The sequence below is a fragment of the Oncorhynchus tshawytscha genome, linkage group LG13, assembly GCF_018296145.1.
Source record: "Oncorhynchus tshawytscha isolate Ot180627B linkage group LG13, Otsh_v2.0, whole genome shotgun sequence".
In the NCBI taxonomy this organism is placed as follows: Eukaryota; Metazoa; Chordata; class Actinopteri; order Salmoniformes; family Salmonidae; genus Oncorhynchus; species Oncorhynchus tshawytscha.
Window position 1 is genome coordinate 41,828,516 of NC_056441.1, and position 27,799 is coordinate 41,856,314.

Sequence of the window (27,799 nt, forward strand, 5' to 3'; positions counted from 1 at the left end):
CCAGCCAACACAGGTTCAAGTGACCAAAAAAAAAAGTGTCTTCAAGAAATAATCAAATAGCTAAATTAATGCAACCGAAGAGATTTAATGGTTTGGACTGCTATCGAGCCACAAACAGTAAGAAAAGCAGACACTTGGAAGACAACTGCCAGAGAAAAAGCAACCATTAAGTACAATTCATGGGCACATTATCTCGTCGCCTCATTCCGTATGGTTCCTCTGTGGAATGCCCATATATGCGTAAGCCTGCGTGTTAACATATCCTTGAAAAAGAAGAGTCTACTGCTAGTGCAAGTTTGAAGGACAATTACCAACTTTATCTGACAATACGGAGACATCCCAAACTTCCAACCCGAACAGTCCGCTTGGTTTGCGTGACGTCGCCGCTCTGAAACGGCAAACTTTCATTTCATTTTCTCTAAAGATTGTGAAATGTCTGCCAGAAGCCACTCTGTAAACGCTTTGCATACAGATTCACATGTGGCTTCTTGCTTTGCTTAGATTCCATGCTAGGCCATGAGTTCGATTAATATCTGAAATCTTCATATGGCCCAGCGCGAGGCAGTGATGTTATATTTCAAGTGTAAAAAAACAAAGAAACAGTTTATATGTAGGGGACAGTTGACGTAACCAGAGTAATATAATACACTTCATGAGTCAGTTGTGCAATCAATGCGATGCACCTGTGGCTCTGAAATAAGGACATCCATCCTTGGGACAGACCACGTTGGTCTGCAGAAACAGCCCCAACACTGGTATGTCAGCAACCCCTAAAGGACTATAGCAGCATCCTTCCCTAATACTTTGGCTCCATAGCAGATGATTCAGTAGATTCGAGCCAGCCAGGACACGGTCACTGAGCTGCTGGGAGACAAGAAGCTCACACATACATCCCAAAATGGGTGGCAAGCTCATTAATCACTGCATGGTGATTTTTCTTCTACACTCACCTCACCTCAACTCACCTGAAGGATTCGTATCTGCAGGTGGGGAAAGGGCATGGCCAAAATCCTTCGATAAAGTGCTTGGGGGACAAATTCTAGTCAATGGCGGTCCTTTCTAGGCTTACGTTATTTTATATCAGTTTGTACACACAGGAGATTTAAGTTCTGGCGCTTTTAAAAGGATTTCTGGTATCGAGGAAATAGGCTTTGAACAGAGACAAAAGCCAGCGAGGAACAAAGAATTAAAGGATGTAAACAAACACTTGCACTATTCATACGTCTGGTGCACTTACTGTTGCAGTTCACTTTCAAGTAGAATATAACACATGCTTTTTTTATGGCTCATCCATTATTCACTGACTGACACGTCTAGTGAGGAGACCAAGCTACTGTTGAGCACAGACAATGCACACACAATGCGCACACACCTTATATTGCAGTGCACCTGAAGCTGGCTATTCCACAGAGATGGAACTAGGACGGTTTATCCCTGTGGCTCCTCATGCAGTCAGATCACATTATTTTATAACCTGAGACTGGACACTTTCACAAGTTTGAGCATGAGCCAGCAAAACCAGTGTTTCCTTCAGACTCTGGAGCATGGAGAGACCAGCCAGGTATAAGAGCTGCCCAGCAAAGAGCACTTACTTCCACAACCTAACCTCTCATACCCTACACAGGGAAGCTATTGTTCGTCAACTGTCAAAGCACAGAGGCGGAAGTAGAGAGAACCGCAGAAAACACTTATAAAAACTTCACCCGCTGCCTCACCATATTCACAAAAAAAACATTTTCCAATGATCTCATGGACAGCAGAGCAGAGTGTTTTATCCTTGCACTTGTCACTTTGATGGGGCGGATAATGTGGCCTGCCAAGTGCATTAGCAATTTAATGCATAACTGCCTAGTCGGTCCCGGCCGACAGAACATCACTGCACCATCAAGTAGTGAGCAGGTGAGCTTCAAGCGACACAAACCCCTGCCGTTTAAATCATGTCTGGGCTCGGAAGCATGGAAATGAACTAAAATGTGGCTTACGTGTCAACTCTGGAGCAAATTATTCACAGCATCTTATGCATTTGAAATTGACTGGGGATGCCCTCAGGCATCACAACTAATTTCGATCATGTCCGTTACAGATATGAGTTCTCCATTGTTACAAAGCCCTCATTCAGTGCATAAAACAAAAGGGATTCCTTTGTGGTTCATGAGCCGATAACGTCTTGCACCTTGGTAACCACATAATCAAACGCATCATTGGTTTTCCTGCTCTGCTCCTGCTGTTTGGATAAATGTCCAAATGGACTTTTTTTCCCGGAGTGCACTTGCCACCTTGACTAAACCTAATTGCCCGCTGTCTTCACACTATGGATAGATTACCTGTAAGTGTTAAGAGTTCAGGGAATTAACCACGCAGTGGTACCAAATATTAAGCTGGGGCTGCCTGAAACACAACAGCTCAATGTTTAACATGGGCGCTTGGTGATTTTGTAGAATTTGCACACAAAAGCCCACACAAGTCAAACAAACCAAGAACGCACAGGTTGGGAGCAGACCCATCTGCAGAGTGGTGACCTTTTCAAAAAGCTAGTCACAATAAATAGCCTACATCTGGTTCTGCCTTTAACTTTGGTAAAAAGCAAGTTAAAAAAATACATAAATTGCTTTAACTTCTGCAAATTTATCAGTCAAAGTCAATGTTCTGAGCTCATTGAATAGTTAAACAAAATAGACTGCAGTGCCTGTGATTACTAGAGCAAACCTGGGGTTCAAGGTTGGCCAATATTCTTGATTGTCTTCAGGTTATCCTGCATGGATTTGTTGATTCCCAACTGTCCGACTTTACACACCTATGGCATGTCTTATTGCCATTTCAGATTTTTTTTTTTAAATAGAAAAAGTATTGCTAATAAATGCCAAATGAAGTCAATGGGGACCAACTAGCAACAAATCCATACTGGAGTCGCGACTCCTGCATAAGAGTGAAACGCCTTCAAAAGCAGGTATGGAGGAGAACAAATGCAAGTGTCAACTCTAGAAGAGGAGGTTAGGAGTAATATTCTGAGTTGCCACCTAAATGAAACATTTGAATAACAGGATTACAAATACATACACCAGAACTAGCTTGATAAATGGTCACTTATGGGATGTTCCAGTTGGATTACTTGGAGTTGAAGCATTACAGCAGGCTTTAGGAGACCCATGGGAGATTAAGGACCATCAGCCAAGGCTCTACCAGTGGACCCAGTCTTGGCTACTTTCCATACGACTCAATGGCACTCGGGGGAGGCCCCACCCACTAGGCAGGGCTGTGCACACAGAGCCTATTCCCCTTCTCACTGCATGCTCATGTGACTTATGGAGCTAATTTAGATTTTAAAAATAAATAAAATTACGCTGGATAAAAGTAAATACAAAATGGTATATCATACACTGTAGTTGAGAAAGAAATGGGAAGTAAATTCTGCTTTGAAAGTTGAAAAACGTGTAACCCCAGTTTTGAGAAAATGGTCCTTGAATATTTTTGTTACACCTACTGGAGAGTTCGTCTATATCCATTCATCATCGTTCACACCCTCTTAAGGCTTAGTCCCACCCATCTCTTTAAGGATTCATGTGAGGCCATGTGATAAACTTATACACTGCTCAATTTTTTTTAAAGGGAACACTAAAATAACACATCCTAGATCTGAATGAGTGAAATATTCTTATTAGATACTTTTATCTTTACGTAGTTGAATGTGCTGACAACAAAATCACACAAAAATTAACAATGGAAATCAAATTTATCAACCCATGGAGGTCTGGATTTGGAGTCACTCAAAATTAAAGTGGAAAACCATACTACAGGCTGATCCAACTTTGATGTAATGTCCTTAAAACAAGTCAAAATGAGGCTCAGTAGTGTGTGTGGACTCCACGTGCCTGTATGACCTTTCTAGAACGCCTGGGCATGCTCCTGATGAGATGGCGGATGGTCTCCTGAGGGATCTCCTCCCAGACCTGGACTAAAGCATCCGCCAAGTCCTGGACAGTCTGTGGTGCAACTGTTGGTGGATGGAGCGAGACATGATGTCCCAGATGTGCTCAATTGGATTCAGGTCTGGGGAACGGGCGGGCCAGTCCATAGCATCAATGCCTTCCTCTTGCAGGAACTGCTGACACACTCCAGCCACATGAGGTCTAGCATTGTCTTGCATTAGGGGGAACCCAGGGCCAACCGCACCAGCATATGGTCTCAGAAGGCATCTGAGGATCTCATCTCGGGACCTAATGGCAGTCAGGCTACCTCTGGCGAGCACATGGAGGGCTGTGCGCCCCTCCCGAAGAAATGCCACCCCACACCATGACTGACCCACTGCCAAACCGGTCATGCTGGAGGATGTTGCAGGCAGCAGAACGTTCTCTACGGAGTCTCCAGACTCTGTCACGTCTGTCAAATGTGCTCAGTGTTAACCTGCTTTCATCTGTGAAGAGCACAGGGCGCCAGTGGCGAATTTGCCAATCTTGGTGTTCTCTGGCAAATGCCAAACGTCCTGCACGGTGTTGGGCTGTAAGCACAACCCCCACCTGTGGACATCGGGCCCTCATACCACCCTCATGGAGTCTGTTTCTGACCGTTTGAGCAGACACATGCACATTTGTGGACTGCTGGAGGTAATTTTGCAGGGCTCTGGCAGTGCTCCTTCTTGCACAAAGGCGGAGGTAGCGGTCCTGCTGCTGGGTTGTTGCCCTCCTACGGCCTCCTCCACGTCTCCTGATGTACTGGCCTGTCTCCTGGTAGCGCCTCCATGCTCTGGACACTACGCTGACAGACACAGCAAACCTTCTTGCCACAGCTCGCATTGATGTGCCATCCTGGATGAGCTGCACTACCTGAGCAACTTGTGTGGGTTGTAGCCTCCGTCTCATGCTACCACTAGAGTGAAAGCACCACCAGCATTCAAAAGTGACCAAAACATCAGCCAGGAAGCATAGGAACTGAGAAGTGGTCTGTTATCACCACCTGCAGAACCACTCCTTTATTGGGGGTGTCTTGCTAATTGCCTATAATTTCCACCTGTTGTCTATTCCATTTGCACAACAGCATGTGAAATTTATTGTCAATCAGTGTTGCTTCTTAAGTGGACAGTTTGATTACACATTAGTGTGATTGACTTGGAGTTATAGTGTGTTGTTTAAGTGTTCCCTTTATTTTTTTGTCGATAGAGCCTGCTAAATTCAGAGCATTAATGTTGAGAAAAGTAGCACAACTTTAGTTCTCGATGGCTAACGTTATATCTTTTTAAAAAACGGCACGGCAGAAAGGACTGTCAACGCATACTGAACAGCTAGCGTTATAGACAGAAGCATGTTACATGGCAGACCAATCCAAACTCATCGCCACATGTCCATCCATTATGTCAGCCAAATCATGGCTAGTGGGAAGGTTCCTCACTTTTTCTATGGCTAAACCAACTAGGCTCGTAATTTAAAAATTGTCTTCGTATTTATGGATGGAATACAAGGTAGTTATTAAGGCACATGAAAGTTCACATGTTCCAGAAGGCACACAAATGCATTTTGATTTTTTTTTAAACTTATGTTTACGTTCAAATGGCTGTACTGTGAAGTAGTGACGTGCGACATACACCTAGTTTCCTGAAACAAGTCACATGTGTCACTCTTTTCCGCCATTGGTTTACTATAATACTGCAGTGTCCAACAGAGACAGAAGCTGGACGAGAAGACGTTTTGGCGAATGGGCTGTATTCCTATACACGACACGGTTAAATTACTGCACTCCGTGCTCAACGATCCATCAAGTAATTGCATTTTATGGATGTTTGATGGTAATATTGTGCAGATGCTACAGGAAATTAGTAGATCATTCTGGATATAAATGTTAACTGTAATTACTTACTCACCAGTATACAGGCTTGATGAGGTTCTGTCACCGCTGATTTAGTGGTGTTTGCATGAACAAGAGCAGGAAAGAAAAACTATATGCTCATAAGATCAGTATGTGATGAATACCAAATTGAGCTAATGATTCCGCCAAGTCAAACGGAATGAGCAATAAAAAGAAATCTGCATAATATCAGTGTGTAAACACTTGCTGAAACAGCAAAGAACTTATATCTGATCATGTGCATGGCTTCCAGAGAAACCAGCATCCACGGAACGTCGTTAAATCACAGCACCATGAAAAATCTGTCAAATTATGAACAAAACTAATTAATGTCTAACTAAAAATGTCACCATTTTTTACTTTTCAAAACAAGCCAGCTGGCTGTAGTTGTTGGGTAACAATAACAGATGGCTGCCGCTTCAGTTCCTAGGTGGGGCATACTGCCATCATGTCAATAAGCAAGGATCTTAGCAACTGTCTATTCAAATCAACACATGAAAAATGACAAGCTATGTAAAGCCATCTGCAGAGCACAGACATAATTATGATATCCATATTTATTGTTCATGGGCAAGGTGGGAAATTTACTTTTTGGTCTACCAGGCACTGTGACAGGCAGATTTTAAATCTACTCTATTCATACATTTTTTTGTGACCTGCTTCTTTTAACCAAATGTGTTTGGTTAAAAGTGCCTGCCCTGCCACAAAATGCTGAGTGAAAGGTCTTATTTATGATTACAGTTTAGGGCTCTACGCTGCCATGATGCGCTCCTAAGTAGAAGCACACAAATCTAAGTGAACAATGACTAAAAAGTTTGTAAATAAAAGTTTTTGGGAGTGATCCATGCCCAATCATTACGTGAGACAAAAAATGTTCAGCTGGCCCTTTAAGGGATGGGCCGTTACACTGACCCTCACTTGTCTGATGGAGAAAAAAAATCTCAGACTGCGATGTCTTCGTAGTCAAGAAACACAAGGACAAAGTCACACTTTAGTTGCGTTTCGAACCAACTTCTGTGAGATTTGGATATAAATACATTTTTTAAAAGTTGCTCTGTGTGACCACTTGGCAACGTGGCTGGTGAAAAATGCGTTCTTATCCGTGAATGACAAGTCTATCTGCATTTGGCGGGTGTTAATTTCCAACCCTGTTCATGGGTACAACGGAATTAAAGCCATTTGAAAAGGCATTGAAACATTTCTGAATCCCAACTCTCAAGTTTGCCAAAATCGCTAGTGCTTCTAAAATTGCCCTTTGAATGCGCTCCCTCAATACCATATTTTCAATAGCTGTTCAATAGCATATAGCCTAGTTCTGCTATATTTGGGCCTAGCCTGGGGAGAGAACAGACTAAAAATACAAATAAATAAAAATTGGTCTGGTTTATTTGCTCCAGATTGACGGAAAGAAAAAGAGTAATAAAACAGAGTGTTCCTGTAAAAGGACACTAGGGCTAAGTCTGATAAAAGTCTTCTGTGGATTCTTATTGCTGTAGCCAAGGCAAGTAACGAAAGTAATGGACATGTAAGACTGTCTTTTAAAAAGGAAAGGTTTGAAACTAATTATAAACTGAGTGTTTCAAGCCTTGAATGCCGATTGGCTGACAGCCATGGCCGTATACCACGGGTATGACAAAATATTTATTTTTACTGCTCTAATTACTTTGGCAACCAGTTTATAATAGCAATAAGGCAACTTGGGGGTTTGCGACATATGGCCAATATACCACAGCTAAGGGATGTGTCCAGGCACTCCGCGTTGCGTTGTGCTTATGAACAGTCCTTAGCCGTGGTATATTGGCCATATAACACACCCCCTCGGGCCTTATTGCTTAAATGGACTCTAGAACCCACTGACTTTCAATTCAGTTTTACTGCTATATTGACTGCCCAGTTATGCTATTACATTCACTTTAAAATGACCAAATAAGAATGTGAACATATCACAATTCCTCTAACTCAAACTCACTCAGAGGCAGACTAACGCTACCATCTGACGCATTCACAAGCGGTCTGACTTGAGTCGATCATCAAATAATTTTGTTATCGCTCCCCGACATTTTGAAACGCTCCCTGACCGAGTCTGTAATACCCATGTTTCAAGCAGACCCCCATAAGTTACCTTGATGTTCTTGGGCACAGGGACTGTCTAACTAAATAGCCTGTAGACATGAAATGCTTTGTAAGGCTGGTAGTGGCTCACAACATCATCATCCCAGACCCACTCCAATTCGCATATCGCCCCAACAAATCCAGCAATGACTCGATCTCGGTTGCACTCCACACTGTCCTTTCCCACCTGGACAAATGGAACACCAACATGAGAATGCTGTTGATTGAACACTGAGCTGTAGTCAACACCATAGGTTAGTGGAGAGGAGCTTGGAGGGAACTAAGGACCCTGGGATTATACACCTCCCTCTGCAATTGGATACTGGACTTTGACAGGCCGCCCCAAGGCGGTGAGGGCAGGCAACAACACATCCTCCACACTGACCCGCAATGCAGGGGCCCCTCACCGGTATGGAGTCCGTGTACTGTGGTACGAGGTAGTTGGGGTGATTTGAATGAGGTAATATGTACAGGTACGTAGCGGGTGAAAAGCAGAATGTCCAGGTAGCCGTTGAACTTTTCAGCAGTCTTTTGGCTTTGTGGTAGAAGCGCGCTTAGCGGGTGGGGGGGAGCAGTCTATATACATCCTCGTTATTGTTATTGTGTTACCTTGTCTAACTATTATATTTGTTTATCGTCTTACTTTCTAACTGCATTGTTTGGAAAGGGCTCGTAAGTAAGCTTTTCACCATAAAGTCTACACTTGTTGTATTTGGCACAGTTAGATTTGCATGGTTTTGCTTTCTGGCGCTCAGCAGAAACAGAACTATGAGCTCAGTCATGGACAATGCACACATGGAACAGTTCAGCAGTAGCCTGGCCCAATGAGAGACAGATTGAGGGGGTTAGAGTGCTTGCTAAGCATGTTCAGGACCTCTGGAGGTCAGCGCAGTTCTAAAACAAAGAAAACGCATAGGCTTACAAGAGTTTCAGAACGTCGCTCAGCAAGTCCCTGCACTGCATGACCAAACTTTAAACAAATGTGTACACGGCTAATGAAAAATAAAATGGTTGTTTAGCCTCATGGTACAGGCAGACGGCTGGCAGTGGAGCATGCAGAGCGGGCAAATTCTATTTAAAAAAAAACATTTCACACTCGATAGATTGCAGTTTCAGAAACAAAACAAAAACGAGGTTATGAATAAAGCTGTTGCCAAAATGTGTTGTGGCCCTTCCTTTGAGAGGGTGAAGCAGAGTGATGTGAGCAGCCAGTCCCTCTCAATGAGGCCAGCTCATCTAGACTCTTTACTGACACTCAATGAAACCAGAAATCAGTCACAGGAACACATCAAGGAGCGTGGGCACCGCCTAAACTCACAGCTCATTTGAAAGTAGCCAAACACTGATCAAGGAACCACATACTAAGGACATGGCTACATACAATAAATTGGTACAAGTTTGTGAATGGGAGGCATTCCTGAAACGAAGCCATACTCTTGGGAACCAGAGGACAGTTTGGAAGCAATTCTAAAGCCCCCTGATCTCAAAAGTCCCCATAAGAACAGTTACACAAGCGTTCTCTACAGGGATGTGCTGCATTCCCGAGAAATTGCACTGAGCCAGTCCAAGAAAATAAAAGGTATTTTTATTAGATGCACAATATCAGGGTAGAAGCAGTCAGTAGCATGCTCTGCGATAAAAGCAACTTTACCGCCCAACATTTTGATTATTAAAATGTTTGACCTATGCTTTATGCAGATTGCCTCCAATTAAATGTTTTTCAAAAAATAATTCATTATCAAATTTAATAATTTAGTAAAAGGACTATCAATAAAAGCCTTCCTGGCAAACCTCACCCTAGACTTCAATGAGCAGTTTTGAAATTAGCATGAAACTGGGAATGACAGACGAAAACTAGATTAAGCCATTTGAGATGAAAGTAAGCCCTTGTGAACAATGAATGACAGAGACTAAAAAAGTGTCAATTAATTCCACTCCTCAGCATTTAAGTCAGTGGGAAAAGGTTGTCTGGGATATTAAGTCAAAGTCTAAAAAACATGCAAAATGACATATGCGATTGTTTCACTTTAACCTGCTTATGCATGCAGACCTGATAGCACAGAATTTATTTACACTCCAAAAACTGTAAACGCAATGTAAAGTGTTGGTCCCATGCTTCATGAGCTGAAATAAAAAAGATCCCAGAAATTGTCCACACACACAAAAAGTTTCTCTAAAATGTTGTACCCACATTTGTTAACATTCCTGTTAGTGAGCATTTCTCCTTTGCCAAGATAATACATCCACCTGACAGGTGTGGCATATCAAGAAGCTGATTAAACCGCATGATCATTACACAGGTGCACCTTGTGCTGGAGAAAATAAAAAGGCCACTAAGTTGTGCAGTTGTCCACCAGAGCTGTTGCAAGAAAATTGAAAGGATCTCTACCATAAGCTGCCTCCGTTGTTTTGGAGAATTTGGTAGTATGTCCAGACTCACAGCCGCAGACCACACGTAACCTTGTCAGCCCAGAAACTCCACATCTGGCTTCAACACAACCGAACAATATCTGCACAAATCATCAGAAACCGTCTCAGGGAAGCTCATCTGCATGCTCGTCGTCGTGACCTGACTGCAGTCTGGCGACGTAAATGCCTTCAGTGGGCAAATGCTCATCTTCGATGGCCACTGGCATGCTGGAGAAGTGTGCTCTTCACAGCGGAATCCCAGTTTCAACTGTAACAGGCAAATGGCAGACAGCGTGTATGCTGTCGTGTGGGCGAGCACTTTGCTAATGTCAACGTTGTGAAGGCATAAGCTACGGACAAGGAAAAACAAATCCATCTTATCGATGGCATTTTGAGTCAGAGACATTGTCGTGCCATTCATCCGCCGCTATGACCTCACGTTTCAGCATAATACATGGCCCCATGTCGCATGGATCTGTACACAATTCCTGGAAGCTGAAAATAGCCGTTATTCTATGGCCTGCATACTCAACAGAAATGTATGGAGTGCTCTGGATCGACGTGTACGACAGCATGTTTCAGTTCCCGCCAATATCCAGCAACTTCACACAGCCATGGAAGAGGAGTGGGACAACATTCCACAGGCCACAAACAACAGCCTGAACTCTATTTGAAGGAGATGTTGTCGCGCTGCATGAGGCAAATGGTGGTCACACCAGATACTGACTGGTGTTCTGATCCTTAGCCCTACCTTTTTTTAAAGTTATATGTACTCCATAGATTAGGACCTAATTCATTTAAATGGACTGATTTCCGTACATGAACTGTAATTTAATAATACCTTTAAATCCTTGCATTTAGGTTTTATATTTTTGTTCCATCTTCAAACAACCACTACAGGGAAGCTATAATCCAACTTTACCTATAAACAATGAACGTAGAGGCAGAGATTGAGTTCAACAAGATGATTGCAGGATTATGTCTAGGTTAAAGTTCAAAGCAAACTGCTATGCTCCTTTCTTATTTAAGACTTCCAGCTTTAAGAGCAGGCTTTTTCTCACAGTGGGGCTGCAGAACTAGACCCATCAAGCGGATGTGACATTTGAACAAAGCAGGGGAAAGTAAACAACTCTGAGATGCCTCCCCGTGGATAGTAAACAATCAAATAGAAAAACACCTACAGCACTCTGCTGAAGGAGCCAGTGAACAAACACAACCAAGCAGAGAAGGAACATTTCCAGTTGGGCACAGGAACCCTTCCCCATAACAAAATAAAAGCTCGAGTCGGCAGTCAAATCCTCCAACTTAAGAGTCTTCTTTTGAGGAGCACACCAGAGGCATTCTTGCCTCCGAGGAGCTGAGCAGTCTCCCAGAAGAGAGGGAGTGGTAGACTTATGGGGGTAGAAAGGAAACAAATATTGGTTAAGGGTGTTTATGACAAATCTGTGGGGGATCATGAGAATGGCGCTACAGCAACTACACTGCAGACAAACACACCACATTTGGCCAGTGAAATGGAGCTGGGTTTTAAAACTCACTACACCTAATTATTCCAAAAAAGGCTTTTTACACATCACAACACCCTGCCAAATACTATATAAAATCCTAAAAGACAAACTGAGCCCATAATACCAAACCTATAGAGGCGCCTTATTAAAATGCAGGTTTGACGACCGTCTGCAAACAGTGAAGTGCACAGTGGGGAAGCATCCATGTCGAGTCATTGGATATTTTGAGAGTTCATGCGCTGATCACGATGAGAAGTTGCACGGGGCCCTCGCCATCTTATAGCTTTGTATGATTTAACTGTTCATCCCTACACCTCCCCTTTCTCTATAAAACGGCTCCATGGGTAGCCAAATCCATCTGGATGAAAGGATCATCTATAAGATGACGTTAAAGGAGGATAATAATCGACTGCCACCTGCTTACAGGCTGTTGTTGAAGCAACATCTTGGAAGCCATGTCAGTGTACGACCCCGAGTGTTAGATGACCAATTGAGCGGTTTGCACCACTCAACAAAAGCGAGCCTCTTTTGTGGCGATCAAAGGAGAAGAGAGATGCTACACCCAAGTAGTCCAGAGGGGAGAGAAAGAAAGAAATGAGACTCTGGATGACAACATGTTTGTTTCCAACACTAGGGCTGTTTTCCTAAAGAAGTTCAATTCCCTTTGGGTTTTGTTTCCATGCCACAGTACTAAGGAGCATCGCAATACTGGCACTGTCCTGGCCCTAAAGTGAATGCTCAGAGAAGTGGAGCAATTACTTTGACAAAAAGCATCCTGTCATAACTGCTCGGTAATCAACGTGAGATATCAAACAGTAAGGACAACGCCAGTGGTAATTACAATCATATGTAATCACCATCATATCTAAAAATCAACACATTTAATACCCATACCACTCAATGAATAGGCAAACAACATCTCTGTGATTTGGATCAAAATTCCAGTCTTCCTCCTCGTTATCCAATTAGAGGGAAAAAACAGCCTGCTCACGATGACTTCATATCTCCCCCACTCTTCTGGTTCTACCACCCAAAACACAATTATGCATGAAATTACTTCTCGCTCAGTCATCACCTGATGTGGCAGTTTATCAGAAATTGACTTCAGGTGGGAGGTCAACCGTTGGACTCTGATGGGGTGCTCTCGGTCTGAAGGTGCGTGTGAGCAGAAAAGGCCCTGAGCTTTCAGAGTACGCTGGTAAAGCTTGGAGCTGCAATTATTCCCCCCCCTCCCCCCAGACAAAGCATCACTATCATACCGCCGTACAGCAGAATGACTAGCCGACCCCAGGAGTCACTGAGACCAATAGCAAAGACAGTCTAAGACACACACGCCTCATTGGCTCAAAAGTCAACCAGGAGAAGGCGCTCAATAAAACCCCCGTCAAGATGGTACACACCTTTACAGCGAGCAGAGTACGCGCTCCCTGGTAAGCTCGCTAAAAATCAGAGTCAGTAAAGCTACCATTGAAAAAAAGTTATCCTCATATCCAGATGAGCGGAGCGCCACAAATTCCACAATCCTGGGGTCAGAGAATTTACTGCCAGGGCCCCGGTAATTACACGGTCTCTGTACACCCTCAACCCTTCATCATTATTTCCAAACACACAGCTGCTACTACATATTCTATAGCTGTGAGGTGAATTGGCAAATGGAGGGGGTGTCGCCACTCTGCTGAAAGGAGATGATTCATCCTTCCGAAGCATAAATCCCCATCTTTCCTGGCCTCAGCACCATCCTCCCTATGACTGTATATCTCTGAATGAGTCAGGCAGGGCACGGGCCATCTGTGGGGCTAAAGTTTCTCCCTGCACCAATGTGCCTGCTAATAATGAGGCTAAGAAAACAATTAAGATGACAAGGTAGTCCAGGAAGACTGGAAAGACCAAAGTATCAAATCTAAGATATTTCAGTTATGCCAAGAAATGTGCAAACTTCAAATACTGAGAGGTTTGAAGCACTTTTTTTTGCTTTACTAGCATGATTAAACTTAAAGGAAAGTATGAGAGCTGATCCTCCCTCAGAGGCTGGCAAAGACTCCAGACGCCAGACTGAGTTCAATGTAATGGAGTCATTAAGACTTAACAAGGATCTGAATATGAATACGAGTAAATTAAAATGTATGGTTGAAAATAAATTGCACAGAATGAATCAAGTGGACCATAAATGTTATGGAGCATGACATCCAAGTGGACAAACCAGCGCAGACTTCCAAACACAAAGTTCAGTACAAAACAATGCAAACCTGTTTAATATCACACTCAAATTCAATTACATGATTTGCCATGTTAAACTCAATCATCTTTGTATGGTACCTATTAGGGCTGACCCCTTTTAGTCAATCTATTGATGCGTCATCTAATTACATACTGTTTTGTAAGTGATGTTATGTGATAATTGAAAAATTGTTGTTACTCACAAAGCCGAGACGCATATTTATAATGTTGCTGAACTGTCAGTATGCATCTCTCCCTTTACTCTGTGTGCAGAGGGGGGGAAGCAGGAATAAGAGCCAGCAGCAAAACAGGGAAGATATTTTCATTGCAGGAAGCAAGTTAATACACAATACTGTTGACCAAATAATGGTTCTAGAAAAATAAATTAGCAGACAACGTTGTGCAGCCTAATCACCACTGAAATTACCGACAATCAAAATTGTTTCGTATGAGGGCAATGTCAGTGTGATGTTTGGTTTATGGTCCCAGCTCTAGTTAATGTGAAAGAACTGTGTGATGTTTGGATTCTTTACTGTTGTGCCCCACAAATTAATGTAGTAGTCAATATATATATATATATATATATATACTCTTTAAACCAGATATCACGTTTAAAAAAATATATATATATATTTATTTTAAACTTGATATCTGGTTTAAAGATAGTTTACCATCCGTTCAAGTACTCAATTACATCCCTGCCTTAAAAGGCAAAAAAAAAAACATAGGGTGTCTACAATACCAGTCAGAAGTACATTTTTACCATTTTCTATATTGTACAATAGTAAAGACATCAAACTATTAAATAACATATGGAATCATGTAGTAACCAAAAGTGTTAACCTCTGGGGTAGGGGGCAGTATTTTGACGTCCGGATGTAAGCTGCCTGTTACTCAGGCCCAGAAGCTAGGATATGCATATAATTGGTAGATTTGAATAGAAAACAATACCGTTTCTAAAACTGTTAAAATTATGTCTGAGTATAGCAGAACTGATATGGCAGGCGAAACAGAGGACAAACCACCTCAAAAAATGTTCTCAAATTCAGCCTACCTCTATTTTCAGTGGATATCACTTTAATTACAAGGCCAAGACCTCCCAGATTACAGTTCCTGGGGCTCTTTAAAAAGAATTTCAGGCTGTTTTTGGAAAAATGAGCCAGAAATGTACGTTTTTCTAGGTGGCTCCCATTTTGGCTGTAGTGTTTCCAAGCGCGTGGAAGAGAGTGCGTTCTTTGGTATTTTTCTCCGGTAAAGACAATAACGATTCTCCGTCTTAAATGTTATTGTTTATTTACGTATTAGGGTACGTAAGGTTTGATTATAAACGTTGTTTGACTTGTTTGGAAAAGTATTAGTAACATTTGGGATTCATTTTGTATGCATTTTGATGGAGGGAAACTGGGTGGATTATTGACTGAAACGCACCAGCTAAACTGAGTTTTGAATGGATATAAAAGGACATTATCGAACAAAAGGACCATTTGTGATGTAACTGGGACCTTGGAGTGCCAACAGAAGATCAAAAAGGTAAGACATTTTTTATATCGCTATTTCTGACTTTCGTGTCACACCTGCCTGGATGAAATATGTTTTTCATGTGTTTGTATGCAGTGAGCTGTCCTCAGATAATCGCATGGTTTGCATTCGCAGTAAAGCCTTTTGAACTCTGACACCGCGGCTGGATTAACAAGAAGTTAAGCTTTATTTTTATGTATTACACTTGCCCATAAGAAGTTAAACAAAGCAAAATATAATATATTTGAGATTCTTCAAAGTAGCCACCATTTGCCTTGACAGCTTTTTACACTCTTGGTATTCTCTTAACCAGCTTCATGAGGAATGCTTTTCCAACAGTCTTGAAGGAGTTCCACATATGGCTGCTTTTCCTTCACTCTGCAGTGTGAACCATCTCAATTGGGTTGAGGTCGGGTGATTGGAGGCCAGGTCACCTGATGCAGCACCATCACTCTTCTTCTTGGTCAAATAGCCCTTACAAAGCCTGAGGTGTGTTTTGGGTCATTGTTATGTTGAAAAACAAATGATAGTGGCACTAAGCGCAAACCAGATGGGACGGCTTATAGCTGCAGAATGCTGTGGTAGCCATGCTGGTTAAGTGTGCCTTGTATTGTTAATAAATCCCAGACAGTCACGAGCAAAGCACCCCCAAACCATCAAACATCCTCCATGCTTCATGGTGGGAACCACACATGCAGAGATCAGCAGTTCACCAACTCTGCGTCTCAAAGACACGGAGGTTGGAACCAAAAATCTAAAATTTGGACTACATTTGTTTCCCACCAGTCTAATGTTCATTGCTCGTGTTTCTTGGCCCAAGCAAGTCTTCTTCTCATTGTTGTCCTTTAGTAATGGTTTATCTACAGCAGAGGTAACTCTGGGTTTTCCTTTCCTGTGGCGGTCCTCATGAGCCAGTTTTATCGTAGCGCTTGATGGTTTTTGCAACTGCACTTGAAGAAGCTTTCAAAGTTCTTGACATTTTCCGGATTGACTGACCTTGTCTTAACTTCTCAAGGGTAGGGGGCAGCATTTGGAATTTTGGGTGAAAAGCATGCCCAAATTACTGCCTTCTACTCGGGCCCAGAAGATAGGATACAAAACTCTAAAGTTTCCAAAACTGTTAACATAATGTCTGTGAGTATCACAGAACTGATTTGGCAGGCAAAAACCTGAGAACTATTATTATTTTTTCTATTCAATGCCAGGACTACCTGACATGATGACTCCTTGCTGTCCCCAGTCCACCTGGCCGTGCTGCTGCTCCAGTTTCAACTGTTCTGCCTGTGATTATTATTATTTGACCATGCTGGTCATTTATGAACATTTGAACATCTTGGCCATGTTCTGTTATAATCTCCACCCGGCACAGCCAGAAGAGGACTGGCCACCCCACATAGCCTGGTTCCTCTCTAGGTTTCTTCCTAGGTTTTGGCCTTTCTAGGGAGTTTTTCCTAGCCACCGTGCTTTTACACCTGCATTGCTTGCTGTTTGGGGTTTTAGGCTGGGTTTCTGTACAGCAATGAGATATCAGCTGATGTACGAAGGGCTATATAAATAAATTTGATTTGATCTCTTTAAGGGTTGGTATCAAAAGCAGCACTAAGGTCTAGGAGCACGAGGACAGATGCAGAGCCTCGGTCTGATGCCATTAAAAAAGGTCATTTACCACCTTCACAAGTGCAGTCTCAGGGCTATGATGGGGTCTAAAACCAGACGGAAGCATTTCGTATACATTGTTTTTCTTCAGGAAGGCAGTGAGTTGCTGCTCAACTGCCTTTTCTAAAATGTTTGAGAGGAATGGAAGATTCGATATAGGCCGATAGTTTATATTTTCTGGGTCAAGGTTTGGCTTTTTCAAGAGAGGCTTTATTACTGCCACTTTTAGTGAGTTTGGTACACATCTGGAGGATAGAGAGCTGTTTATTATGTTCAACATAGGACGGCCAAGCACAGGAAGCAGCTCTTTCAGTAGTTTAGTTGGAATAGGGTCCAGTATGCAGCTTGAAGGTTTAGAGGCCATGATTATTTTCATCATTGTGTCAAGAGATATAGTACTAAAACACTTGAGTGTCTCTCTTGATCCTAGGTCCTGGCAGAGTTGTGCAGACTCAGGACAACTGAGCTTTGAAGGAATACGCAGATTTAAAGCGGAGTCCGTAATTTGCTTTCTAATAATCATGATCTTTTCCTCAAAGAAGTTCATGAATGTATCACTGCTGAAGTGAAAGCCATCCTCTGCTTTTTAGTTAGCTTTGTGACAGTATCAAAAAGGAATTTCGGATTGTTCTTATTTTCCTCAATTAAGTTAGAAAAATAGGATGATCGAGCAGCAGTAAGGGCTCTTCGGTACTGTCTTTCCAAGCTAGTCGGAAGACTTCCAGTTTGGTGTGGCGCCATTTCCGTTCCAATTTTCTGTAAGCTTGCTTCAGAGCTCGGGTATTTTCTATGTACCAGGGAGCTAGTTTCTTATGAGAAATGTTTTTAGTTTTTATGGATGCAACTGCATCTAGGGTATTGCGCAAGGTTAAATTGAGTTCCTCAGTTAGGTGGTTAACTGATTTTTGTTCTCTGGCGTCCTTGGGTAGACATAGGGAATCTGGAAGGACATCAAGGAATCTTTGTGTTGTCTGTGAATTTATAGCACGACTCGTGATGTTCCTTGGTTGGAGTTTGAGCAGATTATTTGTTGCAATTGCAAACGTAATAAAATCATGGTCCGATAGTCCAGGATTATGAGGAAAAACATTAAGATCCACGGGACAAAACTAGGTCCAGAGTATGACAGTGAGTGGGTCCAGAGACATGTTAGACAAAACCCACTGAGTTGATGATGGCTCCGAAAGCCTTTTGGAGTGGGTCTGTGGACTTTAATGTGAATATTAAAGTCACCAAAGATTAGAATATTATCTGCTATGACTACAAGGTTGCATATGGCCCAGGAGGCCTGTAAACAGTAGCTATAAAAAGTGATTGAGTAGGCTGCATAGATTTCGTGACTAGAAGCTCAAAAGACGAAAACGTCATTTTTTTTTGTAAATTGACATTTGCTATCGTAAATGTTAGCAACACCTCCGCCTTTGCGGGATGCACAGGGGATATGGTCACTAGTGTAGCCAGGAGGTGAGGCCTCATTTAACACTGTAAATTCATAAGGTTTAAGCCATGTTTCAGTCAGGCCAATCACATCAAGTTTATGATCAGTGATTAGTTCATTGACTATAATTGCCTTTGAAGTAAGGGATCTAACATTAAGTAGCCCTATTTTGAGATGTGAGGTATCATGATCTCTTTCAATAATGACAGGAATGGAGGAGGTCTTTAACCTAGTGAGATTGCTAAGGCAAACACCGCCATGTTTCGGTTTGCCCAACCTAGGTCGAGGCACAGACACGGTGTCAATGGGGATAGCTGAGCTGACTACACTGACTGTGCTAGTGGCAGATTCCACTATGCTGGCAGGCTGGCTAACAGCCTGCTGCCTGGCCTGCACCCTATTTTATTGTGGAGCTAGAGGAGTTAGAGCCCTGTCTATGTTGGTAGATAAGATGAGAGCACCCCTCCAGCTAGGATGGAGTCAGTCACTCCTCAGCAGGTCAGGCTTGGTCCTGTTTGTGGGTGAGTCCCAGAAAGAGGGCCAATTATCTGGGTGTCGACAAAGGGCTCTCCAATAGTACTACCAAAACAAAGGCCATTTTCTCACAAGTGAGTTTACAAGTTTATCAACTGTCAAAGCAAAATTACTTTCCCATTGTTCCTCAACTGTAGTGTATGATATACCATTTTGTAGCTGAGTCTCTACTTTTATCCAATGTAAAAAAAAAAAATAAAAAAAAAAACACATTTAAAATGTTGCTACATAAGACCGATTTGAGACGGTCACAAATAAAGGAAAAACCCTTGAATGACTAGGTGTGTCCAAACCTTTGACTGGTACTATAAAATGGGAAAAATACACGTTTTAACATTTCTATCTAGAACAGACGACTCTCGGTTGTCCAAGATTTTTTGTGGTCGGGAACAGCCCTAGAACCTATAAACGTTAAATGAGTATCCTACTGAGTGTTATAAGAACGTTTCCTGTCTGAATACTACCATACAGTAGCCTTGACTTTATCATTGTTTATACGGCATTTTAAAAAACGGTCAATACAATGTCATTGACATTTCCAGTTTCAATCCTATAACACTCCTGCCTCATTTCAGTCAACTGTTTGAAAGTAGCTATTATTTTTCCTTACGTCACAATAATTCCTTGATGGTTAAGAGGGAGGGAAACTCATAGTAATGTGTGGGATTATACCTTTGTTTCATTCCAATCTTTACCAGACAATGACACTTGAGATTTGTAGCATTCTCAATGCTAAGGTTCAACAGCTCTCCACGTACTCAATTGTCCCTAGCCACAACCATTGGTACCACTTTTAACCAGAGATAAACTAGGGACTAGGGAAATAACATCTGATTGACCTTGGCAATCGTTATGGATGCAAATACTTAGTTAAGAGTACAATAAGGAGAGTGACTGAGGCATTTATAAATTGGCAGACAACTCAAATGCTCTCTGAATACTGAGCACTTTAGCTACTACATAAACATCATTTGATTGAGTGTGCACCCAATGAAGTACATTATTCCCTCCCTTTAAAAATGTCTACCAGACTATAGATCTTACTGTGCAACTGACAAAAAATAAACAACGTCAACACTTACAAGCCATTTAGAGTGTTATGTGGGAAATGAGTGCACAAACTTGAGTGAGGACATGGCTCTGCATTTGAATATGGATGGAAGGAATTTAGGCTAAATCAAATGGAGAAACATGCTCACAAATTGCTAAATTGATTTGGTTTGGTTCAACTAGCGCAATTCCCTTGCCTGTCCTAAATAAGGTATGTGATGTTCAAACTCTTCAAAGACCCTGGAAACAACCAAATGCCATTTAAGGCCCCTTTGTACAAGCTGGAAGGTGAGATAGTCACTGTATTCTGACTGGGCTAAAGAGGGGTATGGCTCTACTTAGACAAAGACCTCTATGCACCATGCAGAGTAGCATTTGTTTGATGTACCAGCTATTCTTAAAGGAAGATTCCACCCAAAAATGATATTTTGGTATTTGTTTCATTAGGTCACTGGTTGATATAGTCCCAACATCTTACATGTTAGCAATCAAGTGTTCAAGATCTACAGCTCTGTGTTTTCCTATATTGCACTTGTGATTTCATGAATATAAATATTTGCAGTAATATTTATTGAATGTAGCACTATGCTATTCAGCAGTTGTTGATGACACTTATCCCGATAGTGGGATTGCAGCCATAACAAGTTAATGATCCATACAATTTAATGAGTAGCCAATGTAGGATACAAAAATGACTACGGGGGGGGTAGTAGACCTTGAAAAACAAAAAAAGCCAATCCATTTTACTGGATGTGACTGTGCATGCATAATTAAATAATCCAAAGTAATATTTGGCCTTAATTGCAGCTCTTATTTTCAGGAGAGGTGAGACAATGGGGCTTTTGTTTCCCCTCCAATTAAATATCACCCCAGACATGCCTCAGCATCCGCAGCTCAGTGTCATCACTGCAGAAATGAAAGATCGTGCTCTCTCTCTGTGCTGCAAGAGGTTCCACTATGTGCTCAATGAACAAGAAACCACTAATATTAAGCCAAATATGGGTCTTTCACAAGAGAAACCCTGACATGAGCACCTAACATGGAGACCTGCCTGGCCCTTACTCTACAGCGGAACCACAGGGATTAAGGGCATTTCTTTACAGCACATTGTACACCCATCATTAATTAATCATCCTACCCTACTACATCAATGACTGGGTGCAACATCCCTATGCAAAAACAAGGTTGTTAATCTGAGTTGCAAAAAAATAGGCCTACCTAAAATGAGAGAAAACAATAATCACGGTTCTGCTTATGAAAGTCATAAATTCTCCACTGAAGCAGTCACAGTGGCGATAGTCTCCCTGTATGTAAAAAGAAATACAAGAAGCCAGCCACACAACCAGTTAGGCCTTATCTAGACTTCCAAATGAGATAAAAACATGCACGTTAGCGCTCCAGATAAAAGATGTGTGTGAAATATGAAGTGATAACGTCTTAGTGGAAAGCAGAGCTGCGGGCAAAGAGAACACATGAAAGACTGGGCTGCACATGCTCATCCTGGATAACGGAAGTCTCCCTGCTCCCACACACACCAGATTTGGGGTGGATGGATTTGGAGTCGTGAACGAGAGCGCTCTCCTCTGGTTAGGCAAATCCCCAAATCCCAGCCAGGGGGTGTGCAGAGGCCCGTCAAAGGGACTAGCAGTGAGGGACTGGGAATCAGTCATGGCTGAAATTCAGCTGTTCCCTGACAGGGCCAATCAAACAGGCCAGGGCTTCGGCTGGGACTTCCATAATAACATTATGCCAGCTCTGTGCTGCGGCAAAACTCAGGGAGAAAAGAATGTATCTACTCGCTTTCTCAACCCCGGTATCCTCAAAGAATCTTCCCTACCACCAGATGCCAATGCAGATTGTGAGACAAAATGTAAACACTGGTACAACCAGCAAAGAGACTGCTATGGCATCTGGCATCAGCAGCAAAATATTTTCTAGAGTTTTGGCAAAGTTGGTGGGGTTATATGGCAAAGTGGGTGGGGGCTAGGGTCAGTATGTTATATCTGGAGTACTTTTCCTGTCTTATCCGGTGTCTTGTGTGAATTTAAGTCTGCTCTCGCTCTCTCCTTTCTCTCGGAGGACCTGAGCCCTTGGACCATGCTTCAGGACTACCTGCCATGATGACTCCTTGCTGTCCCCAGTCCACCCAGCCTTGCTGCTGTTCCAGTTTCAACTGTTCTGCCTGCGGCTATGGAACCCTAAACGAACCCTAGCTGTTTTGTTGCACCCTCTACAACCACTGTGATCTCCACCCGGCACAGCCAGAGGACTGGCCACCCTTCATAGCCTGGTTCCTCTCTAGGCTTCTTCCTAGGTTTTTTCCTTTCTAGGGAGTTTTTCCCAGCCACCGTGCTTCTACACCTGCATTGCTTGCTGTTTGGGGTTTTAGGCCAGGGCTATATAAATAGATTTGATAGAGGACTGAGGGTCTTCCAAATATTGAAAGTGTGTAAATAGTTACCCATGTTATTTTGTAAATGTGTATTATATATTTTAAAATCAATAATAAAAAAATCCCTATTTTTCAATTTATTTTTCTACATTTTATGGGGGGAGGGGGTGTGTTAGAATACCATTTTGGTATTTTGTATATAGTTATTTGTTTAAAAATGTATACCTTCAGCAATTTGGCCACTTGGGTACATTTGGGTTACTTGTGTGGGACACCTGGGTGACTTCATGATAAATGTCATGTAGCACACTCATTTTGGAAGTGATCATTCTGAAACTTTGCACAAGTACTGTTGCCATCTTGTGTTTTTCACTGAAATTGTCCCCATCATACTATCTGAATGTTTGTTTTATCTTGTTCATTTTAAAGATGTAAAAATAAAAAAAGTATTGTTTTATCAAAACCCGATCTAACCCTACATTCAATTCACAAACTTCAGAGTGTTTTCTTTCCAATGGTACCAAGAATATGCATATCCTTATTTCTGTGCCTGAGCTACAGGTTGTTAGATTTGGGTATGTCTTCAGGCGGAAATTGCATAAAGTAGGGGGGCTCGTTACGAAGCTACCATTTGGTTTGTAACAGCGGGGTTAAAATAAGCGTTGTCGTCCGCCTGTCCAACCTCAGAAACCTTCACTTTGGGATTGCAATCTCCCCTGCGCCATGCATAGTGAACAGTGTCCAGAAGAGAAATTACCTTTCTCTGAGCCAGGCAAAATCACGTATCAAAGTCATTATTATGAATATATCTGAGTAAATGCCAATAGAGAAGAAAAAAGCTCAAACAAATAAAAAATGTGGGTGGTTTGAGTGAAAAAACATGTTTAAGACTGAATGCGGCCAACGGTGCAAAATTAGTTTGATACGCCATCCCACCTGGATTACGCTCATTTGTTTTTCAACAGACCAATGACCCAACACACCTCCAGGCTGTGTAAGGGCTATTTGACCAAGGAAAGTGATGGAGTGCTGCATCAGATGACCTGGCCTCAAATTACCCGACCTCAACCCAATTGAGATGGTTTGGGATGAGTTGGACCGCAGAGTGAAGGAAATGCAGCCAACAAGCGCTCAGCATACAGCTCTGGTTTTACTAATTTATAGGTATGCGTTTGGGTAAAATGAAAATGTTTGTTTTATTCTATAAACTACGGACAATTCTCCCAAATAAAAAAGGTAATTTAGAGCATTTATTTGCAGAAAATTAATATTTGATCAAAATTACAAAAAGATGCAGTGTTGTCAGACCGCGAAAAATGCAAAGAAAATAAGTTTATATTCATTTTTAAACACAATACTAATGTTTTAACTTTAGGAAGAGTTCAGAAATCAATATTTGGTGGTATAACTCTGATTTTCAAATCACAAATTTCATGCGTCTTGGCATGCTCTCCACCATTCTTCCACATTGCTGTTGGGTGACTTTATGCCACTCCTGGTGCAAAAATTCAAGCAGCTCGGCTTTGTTTGATGGCTTGCGACCAACCAGAGAAACAGATAATTTTGTGGTCGCTTCAATTTTTTTCCAGAGCTGTATGTGGGAACTTCTTCAAGACTGTTGGAAAAGCATTCCTCATGAAGCTGGTGGAGAGAATAACAGAAGTGTGCAAAGCTGTCAAGGCATGGCTACTTTAAAGAATATCAAATATTCCCATGTGCATGCTATTTCATAGTTTTGATTTCTTCACCTTTGACTGGTACTGTATGTTAATCATAAAAATCCTGGAATGAGCAGGTGTGTCCAAACCTTTGACTAGTACTGTATGTCCATCGGTAAAATAGCCCACCCAATTTACCTACCTCATCCCCATACTGTTTTTATTTATTTACTTTTCTGCTCTTTTGCACACCAGTATCTCTACCTGCACATGACCATCTGATCATTTATCACTCCAGTGTTAGTCTGCTAAATTGTCATTATTCACGTACCTCCTCATGCCTTTTGCACACAATGTATATAGACTTTTTTTCCCCTACTGTGTTATGGACTTGTTTATTGTTTAAACCATGTGTACCTCTGTGTTGTTGTCTGTTCACACTGCTATGCTTTCTTGGCCAGGTCGCAGTTGTAAATGAGAACTTGTTCTCAACTAGCCTACCTGGTTAAATAAAGGTGAAATAAAAATAAAATGTTCATCATAAAAACCCAGGAATGAGCAGGTGTCCAAACCTTTGACTGGTACTGTATGTTATTCATTAAAACCCTGGAATGAGCACGTGTCCAAACCTTTGACTGGTACTGTATGTTAATCATAAAACCCTGGAATGAGCAGGTGTGTCCAAACCTCTGACTGGTACTGTATGTTTATATTTCTACTGTTGGGAAGAGAACAGAATGTTATGCAGAAAAATGTTGGTAGAACACATTGAAGTAGGTGATTTATGTTTACTACAGGTTCATTTTTTTTAACCTTTATTTAACTAGGCAAGTCAGATAAGAACCAATTCTTATTTACAATGACGGCCTACCGGGGAACAGTGGGTTAACTGCCTTGTTCGGGGGCAGAATGACAGATCTTTACCTTGTCAGCTCGGGGATTCGACCCAGCAACCTTTCAGTTACTGGCCCAACGCTCTAACCACTAAGCTACCTGCCTGCCCCAGGTAGCCTGGGGCAATACAAAGGTGATGTGACAAAAATGTGACTAAAATTAAATGACATTTTGTTGACTAAAAGAACACTGTTAGTCACATTTTTGTCAATTGAGTAATTTGTGTAGTTATTGTCAAAATGACCGAGATGACTACATCTAAAAACTAGTGCCATAATGAACACAGCTCCACAAACAACCCTATACAAAGGGAAAATGGCACCAAGATGCAGTTAGGCATTCTCAGACTGACATTCATGTCTGAGTCATTACGATTGGTTGCGCTTCTTCTAATAAGGCCAAAATGTCAGGCCTTCAAATAGCTTTTCCACCCTCACTTGCCATTTTAGAAGCAAATGTAGTATACAGTGCCTTCAGAAAGTATTCAGACCCCTTGACCTTCCACATTGTTACGTTACAGCCCTATTCTAAAATTGATCAAACCCCCCCTGATCAACACACAATACCCCATAATGACAAAGCAAAAACAGGTTTAGACATTTTTGCAAATTTATAGAAAGAAATATTTTAAAAAATGGATACCACATTTAATAAGTATTCAGACCCTTTACTCAGTACTTTGTTGAAACAATGTGATTACAGTGATTACAGCCTTGATTCTCCTTGGGTATGACGCTACAAGCTTGGCACACTAGTATTTGGGGAGTTTCAACCCATTCTTCTCCTCAGATCCGGTCAAGCTCTGTCAGGTTGGATTGGGAGCGTTGCTGCAAAACTATTTTCAGGTCTCTCCAGAGATGTTCGATCAGGTTTAAGTCCAGGCTTTGACTGGGCCACTCAAGGACATTCAGAGATTTGTTCCGAAGCCACTCCTGTATGGTCTTGGCTGTGTGCTCAGGGTCATTGTCCTGTTGGAAGGTGAACCTTCGCCCCAGTCTGAGGTCCTAAGCGGGTTTTCATCAAGGAGCTCTGTACTTTGCTCCATTCATTTTGCCTTCAAATCAAGACTAGTCTCCCAGTCCCTGCCGCTGAAAAACATCCCCACAGCATGTTGCCACAACCATGATTCACCGTAATGGTTCCAGGTTTCATCCAGACGTGATACTTGTCATTCAGGCCAAAGAGTTCAATCTTGGTTTCATCAGAACAGAGAATCTTGTTTCTCATGGTACGAGAGTCCTTTAGGTGCCTTTTGGCAAATTCCAAGTGGGCTGTCATGTGCCTTTTACTGTGGAGTGGCTTCAGTCTGGCCACTGCCCCATAAAGGCCTGACTGGTGGAGTGCTGCAGAGATTGTGAGAACTTTCTAGAAGGACAACATCTCCATAGAGGAACTCTGGAGTTCTGTCAGGGTCACCTCCCTGACCAAGGCCCTTCACCCCCAATTGCTCAGTTCGGACAGGCAGCCAGCTCTAGGAAGAGTGTTGGTGGTTCTAAACTTCTTACATTTAAGAATGATGGAGGCCACTGTGTTCTTGAGGAGCTTCAAATGATGCAGAAATGTTTTGGTACCCTTCCCCAGAGCTGTGCCTCGACACAACCTTGTTTTGGAGTTCTACGGACAATTCCTTCGACCTCATGGCTTGGTTTCTGCTCTGACATACACTGTCAACTGTGGGACCTTATATAGAGAGGTGTATGCTTTTCCAAATCATGCTCAAATCAATTGAATTTACCACAGGTGGACTCCAATGATTGTAAATAGTTTTTCATTTGCACAAAAAAAGTAATCTAAAAACCTGTTTTTGCTTTGTCATTATGGGATATTGTGCATTGAAATTGATTTATTTAACTCATTATTAGAATAAGGCTGTATAGTTACAACATTAGGAAAAAGTCAAGGGGTCTGAATACTTTCTGAAGGCATAGTAAGTAAAACAAATGACAATTTAAGTGTCTTATCAAAAGTGACATTTTATTAGGGAGCCTACAAAGGCAGAGGAAATGAAGCAATTGAATTTACAACAGAGGGAGTGTTTCATTCCACCTAAATGGGGTTATTTTTAATGGGATTCCATGACCATAGTGGCCTGGTCTGTTGGTTTTTGTGATTGAGGCCAAGCTCAAACAAAAACGCACACACACGCGCACCCAGACACACAGTCATGTACCACGGCATGTAATAGGGCACAGAGGTCTAATAAGGTGCCAGACACTCGTATTCAACTACAGCAGAAGGGCTTTCAGGGCGACAGTGTTCTCAGAATACAGTGGGATGACAGGTGACGGAGCAGTAGAGCCTTTACAATTCCATCCCCTTTCAAAAGAAAGGAAAGTAGTGAGGGCCAGCCGTCAGTCATATCAAAGTTCAAGAGGCGACTCACTTGGAGTTAAAATGCCTTTTTTGAAAGACAATGTTGAAAGCAACAGACTGATAATTTCAAAAGCAAACATGACTGAATTAAGTGAACTTCACATTGAAAAATATCAACCAAGTATATTTCAAGGTCACGATAAGCAGTCGTGGTAAATGAGTAATGACAATTGTCAAGTGTTTCAGTACTATATCACTTGACACA

General features: G+C 42.0%; 1 protein-coding gene across 2 annotated transcripts in view; it reads right to left on the reverse strand.

Annotated features, from left to right (window-relative positions):
• LOC112264982 (dolichyl-diphosphooligosaccharide--protein glycosyltransferase subunit STT3B) overlaps positions 1-27,799 on the reverse strand; it is an 80,475-nt gene that overhangs the window by 36,107 nt on the left and 16,569 nt on the right. The gene's annotated exons all lie outside the window — the stretch shown is intronic.